The 23,066-nt window shown below is 49.3% G+C and overlaps 1 protein-coding gene across 5 annotated transcripts in view; it reads right to left on the bottom strand.

Moving 5' to 3' along the window:
• SNED1 (sushi, nidogen and EGF like domains 1) overlaps nucleotides 1–23,066 on the bottom strand; it is a 3,096,442-nt gene that overhangs the window by 792,867 nt on the left and 2,280,509 nt on the right. The gene's annotated exons all lie outside the window — the stretch shown is intronic.

Raw genomic sequence — 23,066 nt, 5'->3', positions numbered from 1 at the left:
ACCGAGAAGACTATAATAGAAAAGAAAAATTCATAAAAATAATGGCCGTTATCTCCCTACCTGGGCCTTTAACGCTGTCGATGAGATCGGGACTGGAGCTGGAACCAGTGAGGGAACAGGAAGGTTAGTAGCCCTGTTGGGAGCGAGCTCCTGAAATCTATGAAGGTGAATTATGATGCTTATATATTGTACAAGCACTTTATATAGCACTATGATAATAGGTTAGCCTTCAGACTGTTGTGGCAACCCTGTGGGACCCGTTTAAAACCATTGTGATCTTCTACAAATCAGATGTATATTGGTGCGCTGTAGCGAGCAACAGATGAGTGTATTTTAAATTCTATTGAATGTATTGTATTTTTATTCTGCTTTTTACTTTTGTGGCCTTTCAGACCGAAATAAAGTATTTTGATGATGATGAGTTATGAAAATTCAAGTGGGTAGGCTCAGCCCAGCCTCCTCCAGGTTCGGATGAGCGCTGACGGGCCCACCTTTGGCCAGGTCTCCGGGAGACCTGGCCCGGTCTTCAGCACCTCCGTTGGAGGCGTGCGCACCGCTAAGCAACCTGGGAAATATGGTCCTGGTCTCTCCCCCGGTCCCTGGCGGTCTCTGGCGGCAAGTGGCAAGTTGCCGGCAGCGAGTGCAGTAATGAGGTCTCCCGCGCCGCAAGAGACCTGGCCCGGTCTTAAGCACCTCCTGTCGCGTGGATTCTCCGTTGGCGGCCTGCAGGCCGCTAAGCAACCTGGGAAATGTGGTCCCGGTCTCTCCCCCCGTCCTTGGCGGTCTCTGGCGGCAAGTGGCAGGATCTTCTTTTATACAGATGAAATTGGTTCTTTCTGTGTTCTTAAAGAAACTTGAATTGTCAAGGTACACACCGAGGCAGAGAGTGATATAACCAATGAGACATACAGACACACACCGATCCATCTATTCACACACCCACTCACACACACACTGGTATGTGCATTCACACAGACACTTCTTCACCTATACAGTCACTCATATACCCTCTCACTCACCAGTAGTCGCTGACACACCCATTCACTCACTCATACAGCTACTAACACACACACTCAATCACACTTTCACTGACAAAACCACATATTCACCCATATAGCCACTGACATACCCACTCACTCACCCATACAGCTTCTCACATATCAACTCGCTCACCCAGACAGAACTCACAAATCCATTCACCCACCCATACAGCCGATGACATACCCACTCACCCACAGCTACTCACACATTCACTCACTCACCCATATAGCCACATGCATGCACTCATTCACCCACACACCACTCATGCACGCCAGAGCTTGAAAAATCCACTCACCCACTTGCATTGTTGAGCAAGATTTAATGAGGACAAGCTATTTTAGGGACTACTCGCCCTTTCTGGTGAGCTGAAAATCCTCTAACTTCACTCACAGAACAAAGGTAAATGTAGGATGACAAAATTACTTTTGACCTCTGTCTCTGTAAGAGGAGCACATGTGAAAAGATAACAAGATCTAAAGGCATCTTTATTGCTCACAAAGTGAAAGGGTAATAAAGATATCTTTAAATCTTGTTATCTGGTCAAATGTGCTGGCTTTCAGAGACAGAGGTCAAAAGTCAATTGTTTTCCTATATGTAATTTTCTTTCTGTGACTGAAGTTAGAGGATTTTCTAAAGTGAACTGTGTGACAAATGAACTGTGCAAAGCATGTGAAATTAAAGGCTGTAAGATGTCAGGCTTTTTTCTAACACAACACTGAAATAGCAAAGTGAAATGTTCAAACATTTCAAATATATTTCACTAGTTATGAAGACACATTTGTGTAATTCTGTGGTGAAAACAATATGTTTATAATATCGAAACAAATTAGAACATTATACTTGGTGATGTGCAAATTTTAAATATTTTAGCTGAATTCCAATTTCTTAACATTGTTTATGCACTATAATCAGTAAAACTACGTTAGTGGGAAGGTTTTGTGGACATTTTAATGGATCATATGCTATCTGTAAATGACAGTGCACTGCCACATCATGCTTTAGTAATATATTTATAGAAAGTGAGTTTTTAAACATGAACTGGGAATTATTACTGCTCCTGCCCAGATGACAATGTTATTAGTGAACTGAAAGGCAAGCCAGGGATCACGTGTACCCTATATATGGGCTTGATCTTGTTATACATGGAGCAAACATTTAGTCTAGTAAGTAAAAAGGTTTTTTTTTTTACAGCAGAAATAGTGAACTTGTATATTTAAAGGTGCTCTCTTATGTGATAATAAAGAAAAAGGCAGCTACATAAGACACACTATTTGTCTAGGATCACACAAATTGAAACCAGTTCACAGGTCAAGTACATTACAGTTATGTTACTAGTAACTTGAATAATTTACTCAACCTTTCTATGATTTTTTGAGCCCTGCACTCACACCCATACTGCCACTCACACACCCACTCACCCACACAGCTACTAACACACCCACTCCGTCACCCATACAATACTTATGCACTCCTTCACTCACCTATACAGCCACTGACACACCCATTTACTCACCCATACTCTACTCTGCACCCATTCACTCACTCAAATACCCACTCAAACATGCACTCATTCATCCATACACTACTCATGCACTCACTCACCCATATAGCCACTTATACGCCCACTCACTCATGCAGCTACTGACACACCGATGCACTCACTTACCCATACAGTTACTCTCACACCCACTTACTCATTCAGCCACACACACACACTCACCCATACAGCTCCTCACACCCACTCACTTACATATAAGGCCACTCACACACCTAGTCACTCACCCACACAACCCACTCAGTCACCCATACAATAACTCAAACACCCATACTTCACTCACGCACCCTCTCACTCACTGATACAGCCATTCACACACCCACTCACTCACACGTGCAGTCACTCACACACTAAATCCTTTTTTATGGAACTGTTTTTTTTTCTAACAATTTGTATGTTATTTATTTTTTCTCAGATAAAACGGCAACAGGGGATCGTAACCAGAAACAATATACAGTGGGAAAACTGGAATAAACTATAATAAAAATTATCCTTGCTGTCTCCAGAATAACATTGCAGACTGCTCACCAGCTGTCAGGTTAGCTTTGCAGTCAAGGCAATATGTCTCAATGCACTTTAACTCGGGAGAAGTTTCTGGCCATCATCTCTCCAGTTCTGCTGGCACTCTCTCTCCTGGAGCAGATGGGGAGCCCTGGAGGTGGATGGTCCCTCCCCACATCTCTCTTTCTTTGCCTCTTCAGGTTCATCTTGTGGTAGGTCTTAAGGTGGTACAACATGCCTGTTGTACCAAAAGTATATTTTTTGGCAGTGCCCACTGAAAGGGTCTTCATGCACAAGCTGCATCTCATGAATTTTGCAACTGTTTTGGATACCCTAGATGGAACAGTGAAGAAATCCCAGGCAATATCTTGCTTTTTTAAGGCTGATCCTTCATCGCCAGAGTCTCCTGCTCCTCTGGTTGCTGGCACCTCCGCTGCTCACTGCCTCCTGTTGCCATTTTGATTGTAAAAAATGACAAAAAAATGCCCTCAGCAGAGTTCTGCACAATTAGTACAGCACCCGTCCAAGAAAGAAACAAATACTCACTAGAACAGGAAGAAATAGGTGGGAACTTCCTATGGAGGTTAGTGAAAAGTGTCTTCTTTAATCATATCTCTTTGGTAGCAGGTCACATGATCTTCGAGAACGCCGACGTCATCGTGAATACCGGCTTACTGTACAATAATCTTAATATCAGAAATGCAAGTTTAAACACTATATTAGTAAATAGCTGTTGTCAAACATTAATTACATATGGTGTATAAGCGAAATTTGCAATACATTTGCGACTAATAAAAATATTTGGAAATAAATACAGTTATTTATCCACTGAAACAGATGGCAAGGTCAGGCACACAGAAATACGTAAATAGGTGGTCCTTTATGCAGCTGTAGTATACAATATACACCAGGCATTTACCCAATGGGAAAGCATTTTCTAATTTGTCAATAGAAAGTACTGCAGTTGGGTAGACATATTTTTTGCAAAACTGTAGACTCTTCTTCAAAAAAGGAGGTTCCGTTATGGCCCCCATGCTAATTTCAGATCCAGTAAACCTCAACGGGAAGCACTTACAAATATAAACATAACAGGTGCCCCAGGTGAATCTCCACTTGAGTAAAATGGAAATTATCCTAACTTCTTGGGCTTGGTGAAAGCACAGCAAATACCTTTCCTCTAATATTCTACTTTGAAGAATGATCTAAAATCTTTAATAAGAGTGAATGCATTGAGGAGGAGCCTAGCACGCATCCAAGATGGTCGCGTGAGCACAGGGCTCCCCAGACCCTCGCTGCTCCTCGGAACTTATCCTGACTCTATCCTGACTTGGTTGACGGATTCTGGAAGATGAACGTTGGCTGAACCCTAAACTCTTTTCAGAAACCAAATCGGACCTGGGAGACCTGATCTATGGTGGTTTGAACTTTTGAGGCCCAACTGATGGCTGTGCCCGGTGCGAAGGGGAACTGTGGAGCCGGGGCATAGTTGAACAACAACGGCATCGGGGCTGTGCCGGCGGCCGTCTCATCACTTTCGGTTTCACTTTTGGATCTCTGAGTGGCTGGACAGTGGAGTTGCTTTGTGCGGCTGGGTTTTTACTCGGCCTTCGCTTCGCGCCTTTGCCTCCGCCTGAACCCAGTGTGCCCATTGACTTTGATCCTCTCGCACCGCCACATTGCGGTCCCTGGTACGGCTCGTGTCGGCTTCGCCCGTGCCACTTTGACGCTTGCTCAGTGGTCCCCTTCGGCGAGCGTGGTTCCACATGGGAGGCAGAGGGGATCCCGAGAGGCGTAAGACCAAGACATCCCTACGTGGGGGACCGGTCCAGACCAACAACATGGACCGCTACACTCAGGGTAAAGGGTCCCCTGGGACGGCCGGTGTTCTCCCGGATGACGCTGGGGGTGTTCCGTCCGCCCCTCCGGATTTGTCCCTGCAGGACATCATGGGCGCCATTAATGGCATCAAGGAGACCATCGCTCAGCAGTACGAGGCCTTGGCCCGTAAAATCGACACGGTGGCCATTGATGTTACGCTAATTCGGGCGGATCTCTCTAAGACCAATGAGAGGGTCCAGTCGCTGGATTTGCGGACGTCCACCCTTGGTACGGATGTGTCGGACCTGCAGACTGCTCTCGGCGACCTCAAGTCGACCAACGACCTGATGGCCCGGCGGCTGGAGGACTTCGAGGGACGGGCTCGACGCAATAACATCCGCGTCATAGGTGTTCCGGAGACCTCCGACAATTGCCCGGTGGATCTTATGGTTGAGGAACTCATCCTCAAACAGCTTGCCCCCGCTGGCCTGAGTAAGTTCTTTGCCGTGGAGCGGGCCCATCGAATCCCAGGCGGTCGGCCGCGACCGGGAGCTCCCCCGAGGCCTATTGTCGCAAAACTTTTTCACTACAGAGACCGAGATGCGATTCTGCAGGCCTCACGGGTACATGGCCCGGTCCGATATGAGAACTCATCCGTTAACTTTTTCCCGGACTTCACCCAACTGGTCCAGAAACAGCGGATGGGTTTCCAGGGGGTGAAGCGCCATCTCCGGGACCTGGGTCTTAAGTACTCGATGCTTTTTCCTGCTAAGCTCCGAGTGGAATACGAAGACCGGGCTACCTTTTTTGACTGTCCTGCGACTGTGAGTGACTGGCTGGATTCTCTGCCGGACCGGGGTGACCGGCCTGGGCCTTCTGGTGGTGCCGAGGGTGGCGGGCCTCCTTCGGAGTGACTTTTGGTCCTTGACTTTGACATTTTGTTTTGTTCGGCTGGGTTCTACTTCTTTTGTACATTTTGTTTAATTATGATCTATGTTGGGGGCGGGCAGGGACGGGTCCCTTTCCTCCTCCGGGGTCTTTTCGTAGAATGGGGTTTGTAGGGCGACAGGCACACTGCAAGTTGGGGTGGTTTTCTGGACCGCAGGGGTGTAGGGTGGGGGGAGTTGAATTTGGGGGGGGGGGTTGGTGGGTGGGAGGGGTTGTTTGGATTTGTGTTTTTTGTTTTCAAGGCGAGGTATTGGCTCTGTTTCAGTTTCAGGTGTCGCGCTATTTGCTGGGGGACCTTTGATCTATTGGAGGGGATGGGGGGGACGGGTTGAGACTGATGTCTTGGAACGTCAACGGATTGGGGGATCGTATCAAACGGGGTGTTGTGCTGCAGTATTTGCGTCGTTTGACCCCTGATGTGGTATTCTTACAGGAGACGCATCTGGTTGGTAATGTTTGTCATGCCATGAACAGGGGGGGATACCGACTCGTGGCCCATTCCGGTTTCACCACTGGCTCTAGAGGGGTGGGCATTCTCCTACGATCTTCACTTCCGCTAGAGATCACCAGGGTTGTCCTAGACGATAGAGGGCGCTATGTGGCTCTGATTGGGAGGTGGGAGGGACAGTCCCTTTCCTTGGTTTCGGTTTATGTTCCCCCGGGCCTCCAGAACTCCACTTTCTCAGACTTGGGTCGTATGCTGCTTGAGCTTCCTGACAGTCTTTTGCTTATGGGTGGGGATTTTAATTCGGTTGTTTCGGGTGATTTGGATCGCCACCCGCCCAGGGCCCTCCCTGCTGCCCAGGCGTGGCTCGGCGGACTCTTGGATACCTTCGGTCTGGTGGATTGTTGGAGGTTAATGCATCCGACACAGTGTCAGTACACATTTCACTCTGGGGCCCATGGGAGTCTCTCCAGATTGGATTATTTTCTTATGCCCGCGGCCCAGACTGCCCGGATTCGAGAGGTCAAGCACTTGGCCCGGGGTATCTCTGATCATTCCCCACTGTGGTTGCTTTTCGACACCGGGATGCGGTCCACTGGGCGGATCGCCCCTATTAACCCTTGGTACTTGCGAGACCCCAAGATTCGTGATAGCCTTGTTAAGTCGATTGATCAGTATTTTCTCGAGAATGAGGGGTCGGTGTTGTCCTCAGTGTCCCTGTGGGAAGCCTTCAAAACAGTGCTCCGCGGGCATGCCCTATCCCAGATAGTGGAGGCTAAGAGGGTTAAGAATGAGGCGGTGGTGAAGCTGGAGACTGAAATATCGGGGCTGGAGGCGGCTTTGGAGACGGGTGTCACTCAGGATGGGCTTCATGCCCTCAGCTTGAAGCAGTTTGAATATAAGTCTCTTGTCACTGACGCTGCCAAGAGCATGTATAGGGAGCAACAGGGTAGGTTGTATGATGCCGGGGACAAGGCGGGTAAACTGATTGCTTGGTTGGATAAGAAGGAGAGAGTGAATCGTGTGGTCCCGGAGCTTCGGGTTTCGGATGGAGTGTGTGTGACTGACCCTGGTGAGATTGTGGAGTGTTTTGCTGACCACCTCCGGGCGGTGTACTCCCCGGTGTCTGATAGAGATGAGGATGACTCTCGTCTCTTGCTGCGGGATATTGCCTTGCCCGGCCTATTCGTCGAGGACCGTGAGCAGATGGATGCCTCCCTGTCTGTCGCCGAGATTGCTACCGCGATTCGTTCCCTTCGCTCGGGCAAGGCTATGGGCCCCAACGGACTGCCGATTGAACTGTATAAACTACGCCCGGATAAAATCGCGCCCTTCCTCCGTCGTATGTTTCTGGAGTCGCTCGAGCGGGGTTCCCTTCCCGACGACCAGCGTCTGGCTACTATAGTTGTTATTCCCAAGGACGGTAAGCCACGAGACCGCTGTGCCTCATATAGGCCTATCTCCCTACTTAAATGCCGAACCGAAGAGCCTTGCCAAGGTTCTCGCTAACCGCTTGCTGGGAGTTATCTGTGATTTGATACATCCGGATCAATGCGGCTTTATCCCTCATCGTAATACCGCTCTCAACTTGCGGCGTCTACATGGCGTCCTCGCTAGGGCGGAGTACTTCTCTGAACCGGCCATATTGGTTTCCTTAGACACCACGATGGCCTTTGATACCATCGAGTGGCCATTCCTTTGGGCCGTATTGGCGAAGTTTGGCTTTGGGGAGGGATTTATTGGTTGGGTGAAGCTCCTCTATGCTGGTCCAATGGCTCAGGTGGTTGTCAATGGGCGGGTTTCTCGGCCCTTCGCGCTCGGGAGGGGTACTAGGCAGGGGTGCCCGTTGTCCCCTCTGCTCTTTGCTCTCGCCTTGGAGCCGCTCGCTGCCTGGCTCCGCTGGGAGCCCTCGATCAGAGGGATCCGGTGGGCCCCGGGCTTCGAGGATCGGGTCTCGTTGTACGCGGATGATATTCTTCTGTACCTCACCTCGCCGCGGAAGTCGCTCAATGTGCTTTTTGATGTCCTTACTTCCTTCGGGAGAAATTCGGGTTTGATAATTAACTGGTCCAAATCTTGCGTGTATCCTATCTCCGGTGGCCTTCCTCTCTTGCCGCCTCGGCTTCCGATCCAAACATCTCAATCCGGCTTTAAATACTTGGGGGTATACGTTTCGTTGGATCCGGCGGTCCGCTATGAGCAGAATCTCCTGTCTCCCCTCCGGCGTTTGAGGGCGGACACGGCTCGGTGGTGTAAGTTGCCCTTGTCTCCACTTGGTCGCGCAGCACTGTTTAAAATGATGTCCCTTCCCAGATTTCTTTACGCTCTCCAGAACTCCTTCGATATCATTCCGGCGGCCTACTTTAGGGAAGTGGAGAGTTTGCAGAGGAAACTGGTTTGGGACGGTCGTGCGCGTATCGCTTTGGCAAAGCTGACTCTTCCCTGGTATGACGGGGGCATCGCGCTTCCTGACATTAGAAGGTACTATTGGGCCTCCCAGCTGTCTGCCATTAACCATGCTACGTACGCTCCTGGCTCGAACCCGGCATATGAGATGGATAAATTCCTGCTTCCCGGCGGTGACTATAACAGAGCGCTTTACTCTCGATCTGCCGGAAGGACCCTCACGGGCCCTACTAGCATTGCGGTACGTGTGTGGAAGGCGGCGAATGTAGCTGTGGGCTGGAGTGAGCGGTTAACGTGTGCTACTCCTCTATTCGCCTCTGAGCGCTTGGGAAGCCTCTGGACAACGAAAGGCTTTGAGCACTGGGATACGATCGGCATTAGCAGAGTGGGGGACCTATGGGTTAAAGGCGCGGTTAAATCCTTTGCGGCACTTCAGAGCGAGTACGAGCTTAGTGAAAGGGAGTTCTTCCGCTATGCCCAGGTTCGGCACGCCCTACTCTCGGTCTTTGGGGAGGGGACCACGGTCCCTGTTTCTTCGCCTCTCGAGGACCGTATACTCGACGGACACGTCCCCGACAGTACTATCTCCCTGATTTATAAAAAACGAATAAATAATCGGGCTGCTCTCTTGGTGCGTCTCCGGGAGGCATGGACGGGAGATGGGGTGGAGTTGGACGACGAGGACTGGCAGTCTGCGCTGTCATCCCCTAAGGAGGTTGCCATCCCGGCCCGTCTCCGTCTGGTCCAGCTTAAGATTCTCCATCATGTCTATGTGACGGGTCCCCGTTTGGTCTCGATGGGGTTTTCTAACGACGGGCTCTGTAAGCGTGGCTGCGGGCTCAGTGCCACCTTTCTCCACATCCTCTGGGAGTGCCGCGAGGTGGTGGAATATTGGCGCCAGGTGCATGATGTTATGAAACGAGTTACTGGGGTCGCTCTGCTGCCGGAGGTGCGCCGATGTGTTCTGAATGTGTGGGAGCCCAATGACTATAATGCGGCCCAGGCTCGGTGGGCGGCCCTTGGGAACATGATCGCAAAGAGAGATATTGCGCAGCTTTGGGGTTCCCAACGGCCTCCCACCGTGTCCGTATGGAAGGAGAACATGGACTGGTGCATGTTCAGGGAGAAGACGGTGTATGTGGCTCGTGGTAAACCGGGGGCGTGGGGTAGAATCTGGGGTCAGTGGAATGTGTATCGAGGGACTATCTGTTCTCCCCCCCTGGTGGATACGTCTGAGGTTGCCTTGTCCCCCTGATCCTTGAGGGTTCCTTGCTTACTCTGTTCATCTGAGTATAGATTTGGTTTTCCCGTCGCCCCCCCTCCCTCTCAGACCCCCCTTTTATTGACCACCCTAGGGTGGTCCTATGTGGAGTTCCTCTGCTATGGTTAGACGCCCTTTCAATGTTTTTCGCCTTGCGTTTTGTTTTTCTTTACTTTGGTTGATAGTTATGTAAACAGGGTGTATCCTGACTTCCTTTATGTGCAGCTTGATCTCTTGTCATTTAGCGGAGCCCCTGCGGGCCAGTCATTGTTTTTGAACTGCTTGATCATTTCTGCATACTAGCAGCCGGCCCAGGAGGTTGTAGGCCCGTGCTTGTACCCTTTTTCTCTGCACAATAAAATTTTTATAAAATTTAAAAAAAAAAAAGAGTGAATGCATTGTTAATATATTGGAGTGCAATCTGAACCTGCATGACTGTGATAAGTGGTTTCTTTATTGATGTGTCCTTGTAAGAACAGAGTGCATGGTTCTCCCTTTTAAATATCCCAAGTATACAAATGACCAAAATCCATTCCACCACTCAAACACACTCACTCACAGACCCATACAGCCACTCACGCACCTGCCCACTGACCCACAGCAGCACTCACTCAGCCACTCACAGACATACGAATGCACTGACAACGACTCACAGACCAACATGGCTATTCACACACCCACTCACAGGCCCCACAAGCCTCTCACACACCCACTCACAGACCTATAGTGCTACATACAGACCCACACAGACACTCATGCACCAACTCACATACCCAGTGAGATACATATGCAGCCACTTTCAGACCCAAACAAACACTCACACACCTACTTACACACCCATTGAGAAACTCACATACTCGCTCACACACCCACTCATGAACTCACTCTTAAAGGTTATAATTAGGGAACACAATTTAAAAAACCTTTGAAATTCACTGAGGTTACAGGGTCGCTATATTAAGGAAATAGAATTTAAAACAACCTTGGAAATTCACTGGAAAAACCCAACGGTTACAGGAAGGCTATAGTTAGGCTCAGATATCACTTGTACAAAACCATAGAAATTCAGCAGTTATAGTTATCTGGGCTAACTATAACTTACACCCCTATAATGCATTGCTTATGACCTCACATATTACATCACTCATGACATGCTCAGTGACATCACTGATGACATCATCCACAGAAACCCACTCACACCCACATACTACTTCTCATATACCCACTCCCTTCCCACACAACAATGCACATATACATTCACAGACCCATAGAACTACTCACACACCCAGTCACTCATCAATAGAGCCACTCACAAACTCACTCACTCACTCATACAGCCACTCACTTACCCACAAAGGTAGTACTCACATACTCGTATACTCATCCATACAGCCACTCACACTGCCACTCACTCACCAATACAGATACACACATACCCACTCACTTACCAATACAGCCACTGACATAGCCACTCACCCATATAACCACTCTCACACTGAGGAAATATGAATTTTTATGGTCAATTGTGTCCCCTATCTTAGACCCCAACGGCTCCATGTACATGCTACAAGTACATGTATGTTCCCTCCACTTCAAGTTATGAAGACGCAAATACAATTGTGTCCAACGTTAACATGTCCTCTTTCAGATCTGCCATGAATGGGTCAGATATTCCGTTCCTAAGTATGCCTTGCCACCGTCTTTATATGGTATACTTTTCACGTTTTCCAGCTCTGGCAAGGTAGGCCCTGAATTCTGCCATCGAGCTTTTCCTGCTTCTGCCTCTGAATGCTCCAGCCTGGACCTGCATCTGTATCGATGACCTTTGTCTTACTTCCTGCGCGGCTAAACGGTGCCTGGCCCGGCCTGTTGCCTGCCAAAAACTGTATTCAGCCTTCAAGTTATCTGCTCCGCTCCTCATCCAATACATTCCTGTCTAGTAGCTTAGGTAAACATCCTTCCAGCTACAGAGCAAAGGGCCCGGCCTACTGTCTCCGAACAAGTAATTCATGACTTCTGTTGCCATGGTAGGCCCATGCCCCTCGCATCTCATGTAGACACATAGACGCTTATACTCGCACTAGTAGTTAGTATAGGATAGCCTCTGCCTGAGAGACCTTCCCTTCCAGATAATATAGTTCCTCAAACACTAGATATTAGATACGATTTGGGATTAGGTTGTTCTGACATCCCAGACTTCTGTCTCCTCATGTAGGGCTAAATGTCAAGTCCCCTTCACCCTCTAGTTACACGTCAATCACACGTCATGCGGCTGCGCGCGCATCTCTGCCACGTATTTCTGCTGACATTGCAGGATTCTCTTATGGATCCACCCACCTGTGACATCCTCTTAATGACGTTTCTAGTATACGCCTTTATGCACGCCTATTGTAACGCCTTTTTCATTACGTATGTGTATTCTTATCAGCTGTTACGCCTCCTGCATCTGTCTTTACTGTAATGCATTTATTATAAATATGACAACCTGTCAATAATGTATTGCCGATCCCTTCCTGAACCTTCGTGGTGACGGAACCCGATTGCCTGGTTCGAACCATAATTCCTTTGTAAGGAATAAATTCCCTTTTATAACCTCAAATACCACGGATTCTGCCTCTTATTTTTACTGAGTTATTCTTATTGAATTTTACCGCATAAATTAAGTCTAGGTAATTTAAATTTACCACAACACCCAAAAAAACGCTTACATACCCATTCGTCCATCCATAGAAGCACTCAATCACCCTTACAGCCGCCCACACATTCACTCTCCAATTCAGTCACTCACACCCACTTACTTACCTATTCAAACTCAAATAGCTACTCACTCACTCACACATCCACTACCTCATCCATACAGCCACTCAAACATCCACTAACTCACCCATACAGCCACTCACTCCAATACAGCCACACACACAGCCACTAACTCACTGTGGGATCTGCTTCTTATGGTTACCCCCACATTAGGCTGAATATGATACTGTTTTTGACTAGTCTGACTGGGATCCTGCTAATCAGGATCCCAGTCTATCTGCTTTCTTCTAAAAATGCTATGTTATGTACTTAGGTACACTCCAGATAGGATACTGGGGTACCCTTGTCAGTCCCTAGTATATGGTGCCCATGTACCCAGGGCATAGGTACCCCAGAGGCCTCCCTTAGGCTAAAGCATGAATTATGCCACCCATGAGAGGCCATGCAAAATGGAACCTACAGGCCTGCCATTGCAGCAACCTGTGTAAGATGGTGCATGCACCACTTATTCAAGATATAGGTTTACTATATCGAAGGGGCACTTCACTTGAAACCTATAAGTCACCCCTCTAGCAGGCCTTTACAATACTGAGGGCAGGGTGCTTGGTACTAAGTGAGAGAGTGCAACTGCATGAGCAGAAGACCCTTGCAGCCTACGGAGTCCATTCTCCCGGGTTGTCAGTGAAGCAGCCATTTACGACAATTAGAGGGGCATTATGCGACCGCGTGATGACCAACTCTAAAACAGCTGAAACAAACCCTGTCGTGTTTGGTGTCAAACATGTTGGAATCATACCCCCACATCGGTAACTGGTGTGGTAACTTGGGTACCTCGGTATCCACGGGTGGGGTGGCTCTCCAACATTCTGTCTTCCACGGGGTTTCTTCGAAGTCCACTGGGAAGGGTCCTTAAACTCTAAAACTTAAACCGGGATTTCCCATAGAATTGTACGGAGCACGCGGTCGTGTTGCCACACTGCACCCGTCCTCCATGGGGGTCCCTACTTACTCACCTTGGGTGGAACCTTGAGGTCCCAGCGATTCTACATCCTCTCGACACTGTCTTGCCTGAGTCGTGGTTCTTTTTTTTTCTTTTTTTTTGAAACCGTTTATTACAGAATCCAAAAAATGTACAAAGATGGGCCTACAACCTTCAGGCCGGCCGCTAGCAAACAGGAAGAGCATATAATACAAGCAGTAAAACACACGCTGCGGCAGAAGAGAGGTCACAGGAGTTGAAAGAAGCGTCAGTAGCCACACCATCCGGACCCCACACAACGGTTTCATTTTTATATAAGAAACGAAAAAACAAATCCACAAGGCAACCAACAGTCGAAGTAGCAGCATGAGCTCCCCTGGGGGGGACCCTACCGATCCACAGGAATAGCAAGGGGGGGATAGGTCGGGACGGAGACAAAGTGAACTCAATGCCCAGAACCAGGGAGACAAGCAGGCTAAGGAGACGGGGCCGGTGACAGATCAGGCGTCAGCGGCGGGGTACAGATTCCCCCACGGTAGGTGTTCCAGGGGCCCCACACTTTCACCCATTTCCCAGGCTTACCTCTCGCAACATACACTACCTTTTCCCGAAACATACACCAATCCATGTTGTCCTTCCACGCCGAGACAGTTGGCAACCTCTGGGAACCCCACAATTGTGCAATATCACGCTTGGCCACCATATATCCCAGAGTCACCCACCACGTCTGTGGCACTGAGTAGTCGGTTGGCTCCCACACATTTAGGAGACATCTCCTCGCCTCGGGCAGCAGCGTCACATGCGTGACTGCCTGCAAAACCGCATGCACACCACGCCAGAATCGCGCCACCTCCGGGCATTCCCACAAAATATGGAGAAAGGTCCCCAAAGCACCACACCCACGCTTACACAACCCGTCCACGGCATAGCCCATACGCATCAGACCCGGCCCCGTAACATAGACCCTATGGAGTATCTTGAGCTGGACGAAGCGAAGGCGAGCCGGTATGGCCACCTCTTTCGGGGAGGCCACCGCAGACACCCAGTCCTCGTCATCCAGCTCCAGTCCATCAGCCCCCCACGCCTCACGAAGGCCAGTCAGCAGTCCCGAGCGATCATTGATGAGCTTTTTGTAAATTAATGAAATTGTGCCGTCCGGTACATGCCCATCTAGCACTCTATCTTCCAGAGGGGAGTACTCCGGGATGGAGGCAACATCCGGGAATACGGAGCACAGCGCGTGACGGACCTGCATATGCCGAAAGTACTCTCTGTCCTGCAACTGGAATTCCGTCTGCAGCACCTCGAACGTCTTAAATCCCCCCTTCGTCCAGAGATCGCCCACCTTGCTGATACCTATCATGTCCCACTTCTCAAAGCCCTTTGAGGTCCACAGGGAGCCCAGCCGCTCCGATGCATACAGTGGCGTCGCCCGGGTCAACCGGTCCTTCCACCCCATCGCCAAGTTAGCCGCGTGCCACACCCTTACCGCGACCCGCGTAGGGCCCGTCAGACGCGCGTCAAGCGATCTAGAATACAGCGCCCGATTATAGTCGCCACCCGGCAGTAATAGTTTATCCATTTCAAAGGCCGGGTTAAGCGCGGGCCCATAAAGGCCGTGGTTTATCGCAGCCAGCTGGGAGGCCCAGTAATACCGTTTGATGTCTGGGAGGGCGACCCCCCCGTCGTACCACGGGAGCGTCAGCTTCGCAAGGGCGATACGCGGCCTACCCTCCCAGAACAGGCGTCGCTGCAGACTCTCCACCTCGCGAAAGTAGCGCGCCGGGACAACGTCCATCGTATTCTGTAAGGCGTACAGGAAACGTAGCAGCGACATCATCTTAAACAATGCCGCACGGCCGAGCGGTGAGAGCGGCAAGCGCCTCCAACGCGCCACGTCGTCCTTCAGGCGCTGGAGGGGGGGGGAGCAAGTTCTGTTTATATCGGGCCTCCGCGTCCAGGGTAATGAAGATACCCAGGTACTTAAATCCCTGCGGAGCGATCTGGATCGGACAACCCCGCGGAAGGATAGGAGCCTCCCCGGAAAGGACATACACACAAGATTTAGCCCAATTGATGACTAAGCCGGAGTTGCGGCCAAATGAGTGCAAAACATCAACTAGTACAATCAGTGATTTACGCGGGGAGGCAAGGTATAAGAGAATATCATCCGCGTAAAGGGATACGCGATCCTCATACTCGGGGGTCCATCGGAGACCACGGATAGAAGGATGCCACCGTAGCCACTCCGCCAGGGGCTCCAAGGCAAGCGCGAAGAGGAGCGGTGATAACGGGCAGCCCTGCCGCGTGCCCCTACCCACCTCAAACGGAGCCGACACTCTACCGTTCACCGCCACCTGCGCCAGCGGTCCGGAATACAACAATTTCACCCAACCGATGAATCCCGGGCCAAAACCAAACTTCGCCAGTGTCGCCCAAATATATGGCCACTCAAGCGTGTCGAACGCCATAGTGGCGTCCAGGGACGCCAAAATGGCCGGCTCTCGTATGAACGGGACCCGCGCGAGCACCCCATGCAAACGCCGCAGGTTGAGCGCAGTGTTGCGATGAGGGATAAAGCCAGACTGATCCTGGTGAATCAGATCGCACACCACGCCAACCAGCCGATTAGCCAACACCTTGGCGAGAATTTTGGGTTCCGCATTCAGCAGCGAAATGGGCCTGTAGGACGTGACCCGATCCCGCGGCCTCCCCTCCTTATGAATAACCACGATAGTGGCCAGACGCTGGTCCAGCGGGAGGGAACCCGCCGAGCGGGCCGCGAGGAACATAGCACGGAGATGTGGCGCCAGCGTATCCGGTCGTAGTTTATACAGTTCGATGGGAAGGCCATTAGGACCCATGGCCTTGCCGGAGGCGACCGAGCGTATGGCGAGGGCAATCTCCTCAGATGTTGGGGTCGCGTCCAACAACGCTTTATCCTCCTCCGAAAGGGAAGGCAACGCAATATCTTTAAGTAAGGCATGGGAGTCCTCTTCCGAGCGGGAAGATACCGGGGAGTACACCCCACGGAAATATTCTGCAAAGCAATCGACAATTTCTCCTGGGTCAGTGACACACACACCATCTAATTGCTCAATCGACGGAACAACTCGACTCGCTCTCTCCTTTTTATCCAGCCACGCAATCAGTTTACCAGCCTTATCACCCACATCATACAGTATCCCCTGTTGCTCCCTACTGAGGCCCCTGGCTGCCTCCGTGACGAGGGCCCTGTAGTCCGCCTGCTTGAGTCGGAGAGCATGCAATTTGTCCTCCGTCACCCCACACTCCAAATCACCCTCCAACTCAGTTATCTCAGTTTCAATACGGGTCACCTCCTCCCGCTCGCGCCTCCGGGAATGGGAAATAAGGGACTGGGCCTCCCCCCGGAGTACCGTCTTGAACGCCTCCCACAGAGAGACCGCCGAGGACACAGACCCCACATTATCTTCAAAATATCGCTTAAGGGATTTAACCAACTCAGTGCGAATGGTGGGGTCACGCAGGTACCAGGGATTAATCGGGACCATCCTCCCCTCCCCCCTCGGAACAATGTCGAATGAGTCGTGGTTCTTATACCACTTTCTTAGTATATGGTTTGGTCCCCCCCCCCCCCCCGGGGTCCACTGTGTATCAGTGCTATTTACTGTCATTTCTGAGCTTAAGTATTGTGTGCTTTGTGATTAGCTCCGTGTAGGAGGTACTGTGTCTTAATAGATAGTGTTATATCAATAAATACATATTTTTATAACTACTGTGTGGTTCTCCTTTTATTTAACTGTTGTTTGGACTAGTGCAAGGTGCCCACTTTAACTAGTGGACAACATACACCAGGCCAACTTCTCACATTGGTGTGCAGCAGTTGGGATTCAAGCCTGCATTGTTTTACCAGATAAATATTTGTATTGATTAACTGAAAAACCACTAGTACTAGGTACATATAATACTAGCTTAGAATACGTCAGTTCTACTGAACTTAGGGTTGGGTAAGTCAAGGGTTTAGCACACACTTTCTCCAACCTCAGAGAGTTTAGTTCCCACTAGGTTAGGTAGGTGCAACACCTCACCACACTTAATATGTCTGCTAAAAGAGATGCGAGTAGCTCTCTGCCTTCTAGATACAGTGAACTTTTGTTCCAAGAACTGAAAGCCCTGTGTGCCTCTAGAAAGTTCAAGACAGGGAGAAGTGCCAACACTCAACGCCAGGTAAAGGTGTTACTCCTAGATGACTTAAGGAATATCCCCGGGTCAGATGAACAGGAGAAGTTGGGTGGGGTAGGGAATGAAGACAGGTCAGGAGGTGACACCGTTTATGAACTAGACTCTAACCCTGACCAGGGGAACCCAATGGTTCTCACCTCGATAACTTAGATCTTCAAGAGGAGAATGGAGGAGGTAATGAGGCGCCTCTCTTTACTTCTCCTGGAAGAGTGCAGAGTTTACCAAGGAGATCTAGATCTCCCTCTGCAGAGTCTAATCACTGAGGACAGCCTGTAGGGACCTCTGTATCTAGCAAGAGGAACCACTCTAATGAAAGGAATACCAACTTCTTGAGCTTGAGAAAGCTAGGCTTAGGCTCAGACAAAAGCAGTTGGCCCTTGATAAAGAGTCCCTAGAAGTCCAGAGAGCTAGAAAAAAGTCAGGCCTCGAGTCCCATGGTGGCAGCAACAGTGTCCCTAAAGTTAAGGACCATTCCTTTGATAATAGGCACCTGAGCAAGATTGTCCCTCCCTACCATGTTGGGGATGACATCCACAAATGGATAACTGCTTTAGAGAGGGCCAGTAAAGTTCAGAGGGTCCCTCAAGAGCAGTGGGCAGCTATCTTGTGACTCTCCTTTGCTGACAAAGGTAGATCTAAGCTCCTCACTGTTAGAGAAGAGGATGCTGACAATTATTCAGTTTTGAAGAGTGCTCTCATTGATGGGTTTGGCTTAACCACTGAACAATAAAGGATTAAGTTCAGAGACACCCAGAGGACACAGAATCAGCACTGGGTAGACTTTGTGGATAGTGCCATTAAGGCTCTGGAAGAATGGTTGCTTGGCAGCAAAGTGAATGATTTCAAGGGATTATACAATTTGATTATGAGGGAGCAGATCCTTAATTGCCAAAATCAGTTATTGCATCAATACCTGGTTGACTCTGATCTGACTTCTCCCCAAGAATTGGGAAAGAAGGCAGATAAGTGGGTCACAACCAGGGTGAAGCAGAAGAACAGAACAATGGTGGTGACCAAAAGAAGCAAGATTCTAAAACTCCAGATAAGGGTGGGGACAAGGGTAAAGATAAAAAAAAAGTCTTCATCAGGGCCCCAAAAACCGGGGGGGGGGGTCACAATCCAACAAAGGTAAAGGCATAAAGAAACCTTGGTGTTATCTCTGTAAACAGAAGAACCATTGGACAAGAGATGCTGATTGTCCAAAAGCCAAGGAAAATCCTCCTACAACCACTGCCCCTAAGGCAACTGCGCCCCCTAGCGCAAATACAAGTGGTGGTACAGGGAACAAGGGATTAGTAGGGTTAACCTTGGGCTCTGAGATGGGTTGTGGCCTAGTCAGAACGCCAGCTCAGGCTTTGCTTGTCTGTAATGGTGGCATGGAAATTGCCACCCTATTTCTTAGTCCCAGTCATCTGGGCAAATACAGACAGCAGCCTATGGTCACAGAGGACCTTGTGACCCTTGATCAAATCACACTTGGAAAAATGTACCAAGTGACCAATGCAAACAATGTCAGGACTGACCATTCTTTAGTAGTTGTTAATTTCAGCTGGGGAGGGGTAACTGGCCCTAAAAAAGTTGTGGCTAACTCAGACTTACCAGTATACTGTTTATTGGGCAATGATTTGGGGACTTCAGCCAGGGCTGAAGTGGAACTTAGGACTCATGCAGACATGATGGGCAGCTCTGCAGATGTGTTTTTCCTGTGACCAGATCACAGGTCAAACTGACAAACACTGAACAGGCCTGGATCCTGGAACAATGCCAATGGACCAAGGGCCTTCCAAGAGAAGGAGCAGGAGCGGTAAGGCTGTGTCTTCCCCCCAGACTCAGAGTGAGGATCCGTCTCTTGAGGGAGATGATCCCAGTCCCTGTGAAGGTGCTGTCTCAGATGAACTTGAACCTGACCAGGTTGAGTTCTTGGGCATAGGGGGCCCTTCCAGGGCAGACTTGAGTTTGGAGCAGCAAACCTGCCCCTCTCTTGAACCTCTCAGTCAGCAAGCAGCTGCTGGGGCTGCTGGGAGTGTCAGTGGATTCCACAGGATCTATTGGGATGAGGGAGTCCTTTACTTAGAGGGTAGAGACCCCAAACCTGGTGCCACCAGGAAGTTGGTCATACCGCTGAAGTTTAGGGACTTCCTACTCACCTTAGCACATGATGTTCCCTTAGCAGGAAACCTATGCCAAAGTAAGACTTGGGACAGGCTTGTCCCTCACTTTCACTGGCCTTACATGTCTGAGGACACCAAGAAGGTTTGTCGTTACTGTACTACCTGCCAAGACAGTGGTAAGTCAGGTGGTACCACAAAGGCCCCCCTCATACCACTACCAGTAGTGGGGGTTCCCTTTAAGAGGGTTGGGATTGATATCATTGGTCCCATGAACCCTCCTACAGCATCCGGACACAGTTACATACTAGTGGTGGTGGACCATGCCACTAAGTATCCAGAAGAAATACCCCTTAGAACCACCAAAGCCGCTGTGGTGGCCAGGGCCCTCCTGGGAATCTTTTCCAGAGTAGGTTTCCCTGAGGAGGTCTTAACTGACAGAGGTACAAACTTCATGTCAAGTTATATCACTGCAATGTGGAAGGAGTGTGGAGTGAACTATAAGTATCCACACCCTATCACTCACACTGCAGTGGGTTAGTTGAAAGGTTCAATAAAACCCTCAAGGACATGGCCATGGGCCTCCCAGAAAAGCTTAGGCTAAAATGGGATGTTCTGTTCCCCTGCCTTCCTTTTGCCTACAGAGAGGTCCCACAGAAGGGGGTTGACTACAGCCCATGTGAACTTCTGTTTGGGCATCCAGTTAGGGGTTCCCTGTGTTTGGTGAGGGAGGGATGGGTGTTACCTTCCAAACCTCCTAAACAAGACATTGTGGACTATGTACTTGGTCTCCGCTCCAGAATGGCCGAGTACATGAAGAAGGCCAGCAAAAACCTTGAGGCAAATCAAGAATTACAGAAAGCTTTGCTTTGACCAAATGTCTGATTGTTCATCAGCTAGGGCAGAAAGTGTGGGTACTGGAACCTGTGGCCCCAGCAGCTAAGTGGAGTGGGCCCCATACTATAATTGAGCAAAAAGGTGAGGTCCCCTACTTGGTGGACCTTGGCAGTCCTAGGAGCCCCCACAGGCTGCTCCATGTGAACAGGCTCAAACCTTTTGTAGACAGGGCTGACATGAGCTTGCTCATAGCAATTGATGAGGGACAGGAAGAAGAGAGTGACCCTCTCCCTGATCTCCTCTCTCAGAACCCTGATGATGGGTCAGTTGATGGTGTAGCCTTGGCAGGCAGCCTCACAGACCAACAGCAGGTTGATTGCAGGGAGGTCCTCAATCAATATAGGCACATGATTTCTCTGACTCCTAGTCAGACCACCTGGTGTACCCATGAAGTGGACACAGGTGAGAGTCTACCTATTAAAAACAAGATTTACAGGCAGCCTGACCATGTCAGGGATTGCATTAGGACAGAGGTCCAAAAGATGCTGGAGTTGGAAGAGATTGAACTCTCAGATAGCCCTTGGGGTAATCCAGTGGTCCCGGTACCCAAACCTCACACCCAGGGTGGTAAAAGAGAGATGAGGTTTTGTGTGGACTACAGGGGGCTCAATGCAATCACTAGGACTGATGCTCATCCAATTCTTACGGCAGATGAGCTTATTGATACTTTGGCCTCGGCCAAATTCTTGAGAACATTGACCTCACTGCTGGCTATTGGCAAATCAGACTAAATGAGGATTCCAAACCAAAAACAGCATTTTCAACCCCCAGTGGGCATTATCAAATTATTGTGATGCCCTTTGGTTAGAAGAATGCACCTGCCACATTCCAAAGGCTGGCGAATAAAGTCCTTACAGGTCTGGAAGCCTATAGTGCAGCATATCTTTTTTTTAAAAACTATTTTTATTGATTGCATTATTCAAATAACATCATCTTACATACAAATGAGTATAGTTATACGGAAATTGAGGTTCCCATGTCATCGCTCATTCCCTAATGACCACACACAGTTCCAAAGACCCTGCCACCGCAGGCTCCTACCCATAGCTAGTACAATATATAATTCACTATCTTCAGTTGCGAATCGGTCTTGTGGCAGGGTACAGATACTTCCTCTGAATTTATTTCATCCTCCCCACACACGCTCCCACTTCTTGGGACAGCCTCGTTTATATACATTGGTTTTTTGGCCACCATAGCCCAGTCCATCTTGTTGCGCAATTCTGCATACGTTGGTGTCTCCTGTGCTCCCCAATGTTTGGCGACATTGCGTTTTGCTATTGTTATACCCAATGTCGGCTGGTCCTGGACCTTACAGTTAAGATCGGTAGCTTCCTATATGTTTAATAAACAACTCTTAGGCTTCGGTGGTACTGGCACTCCTCTGACCCATGTTATTCTATCCATAACAGTTTCCTAGTATGTTTTAAAATTTGGTTATTCCCATAGTGTAAGGAAGAATGTACCTATGTCTCCACATTGCCGCACACAGAATGGAGTGTCTGCCCTCCTGATCTTAGACAGCACCTCCCTAGTGAAGTATGTCCTGTGGAGTACCTTGAGTTGCACCAGCCGCAACTTTGAGGGTATGGCCACCTCCCACAGGGACTCTAGCGCTTCCTGCCAATCCGTATCTTCTAGGTCTCCAATTTTTGCTTGCCATTTCTCACGGAGACTTTGTGTAGGGTCTATTTGATTGTTAATTATTGTCCGGTAAGTTAAAGATATAGCTGTTGTAAATTAAGGCAGATCGTGATTAAGCATTCACTGAAAACATTAATGTTTCCCTTTATCGTGTTCTCTTCAGTATGTTGGCCGAAGTCTGGACTCCATTTTGTATTGACGTGCTGCCACGTGTTCGCCATGAGGAGAGTCCGACCTCTGTGTTAGTTGCTCTTGTAATCTGCCTAGCAACAGTTTATAAATAGTCCTCTTGTCCATTTGGCGCATGCCCAGAACTGACCACGTCTGTTATAATTAGTTCTGCTTGACCATGTGTTTTCGCGGGCTCAAGGAGTGTGTTAGCTCCGCCCATGTATTGATTTAGAATCGAGAATGACCCTAAATGGTAATGTTCTTTGACTTCATGTGCTATCCACCCACTCATGAGCCCCTCTGTTGTGTAT

This window comes from Triturus cristatus, chromosome 11, assembly GCF_964204655.1.
Source record: "Triturus cristatus chromosome 11, aTriCri1.1, whole genome shotgun sequence".
Lineage (NCBI taxonomy): Eukaryota > Metazoa > Chordata > Amphibia > Caudata > Salamandridae > Triturus > Triturus cristatus.
The sequence above is the reverse complement of the archived record's forward strand: the minus strand, read 5'-3'. Positions and strand labels throughout refer to the sequence as shown.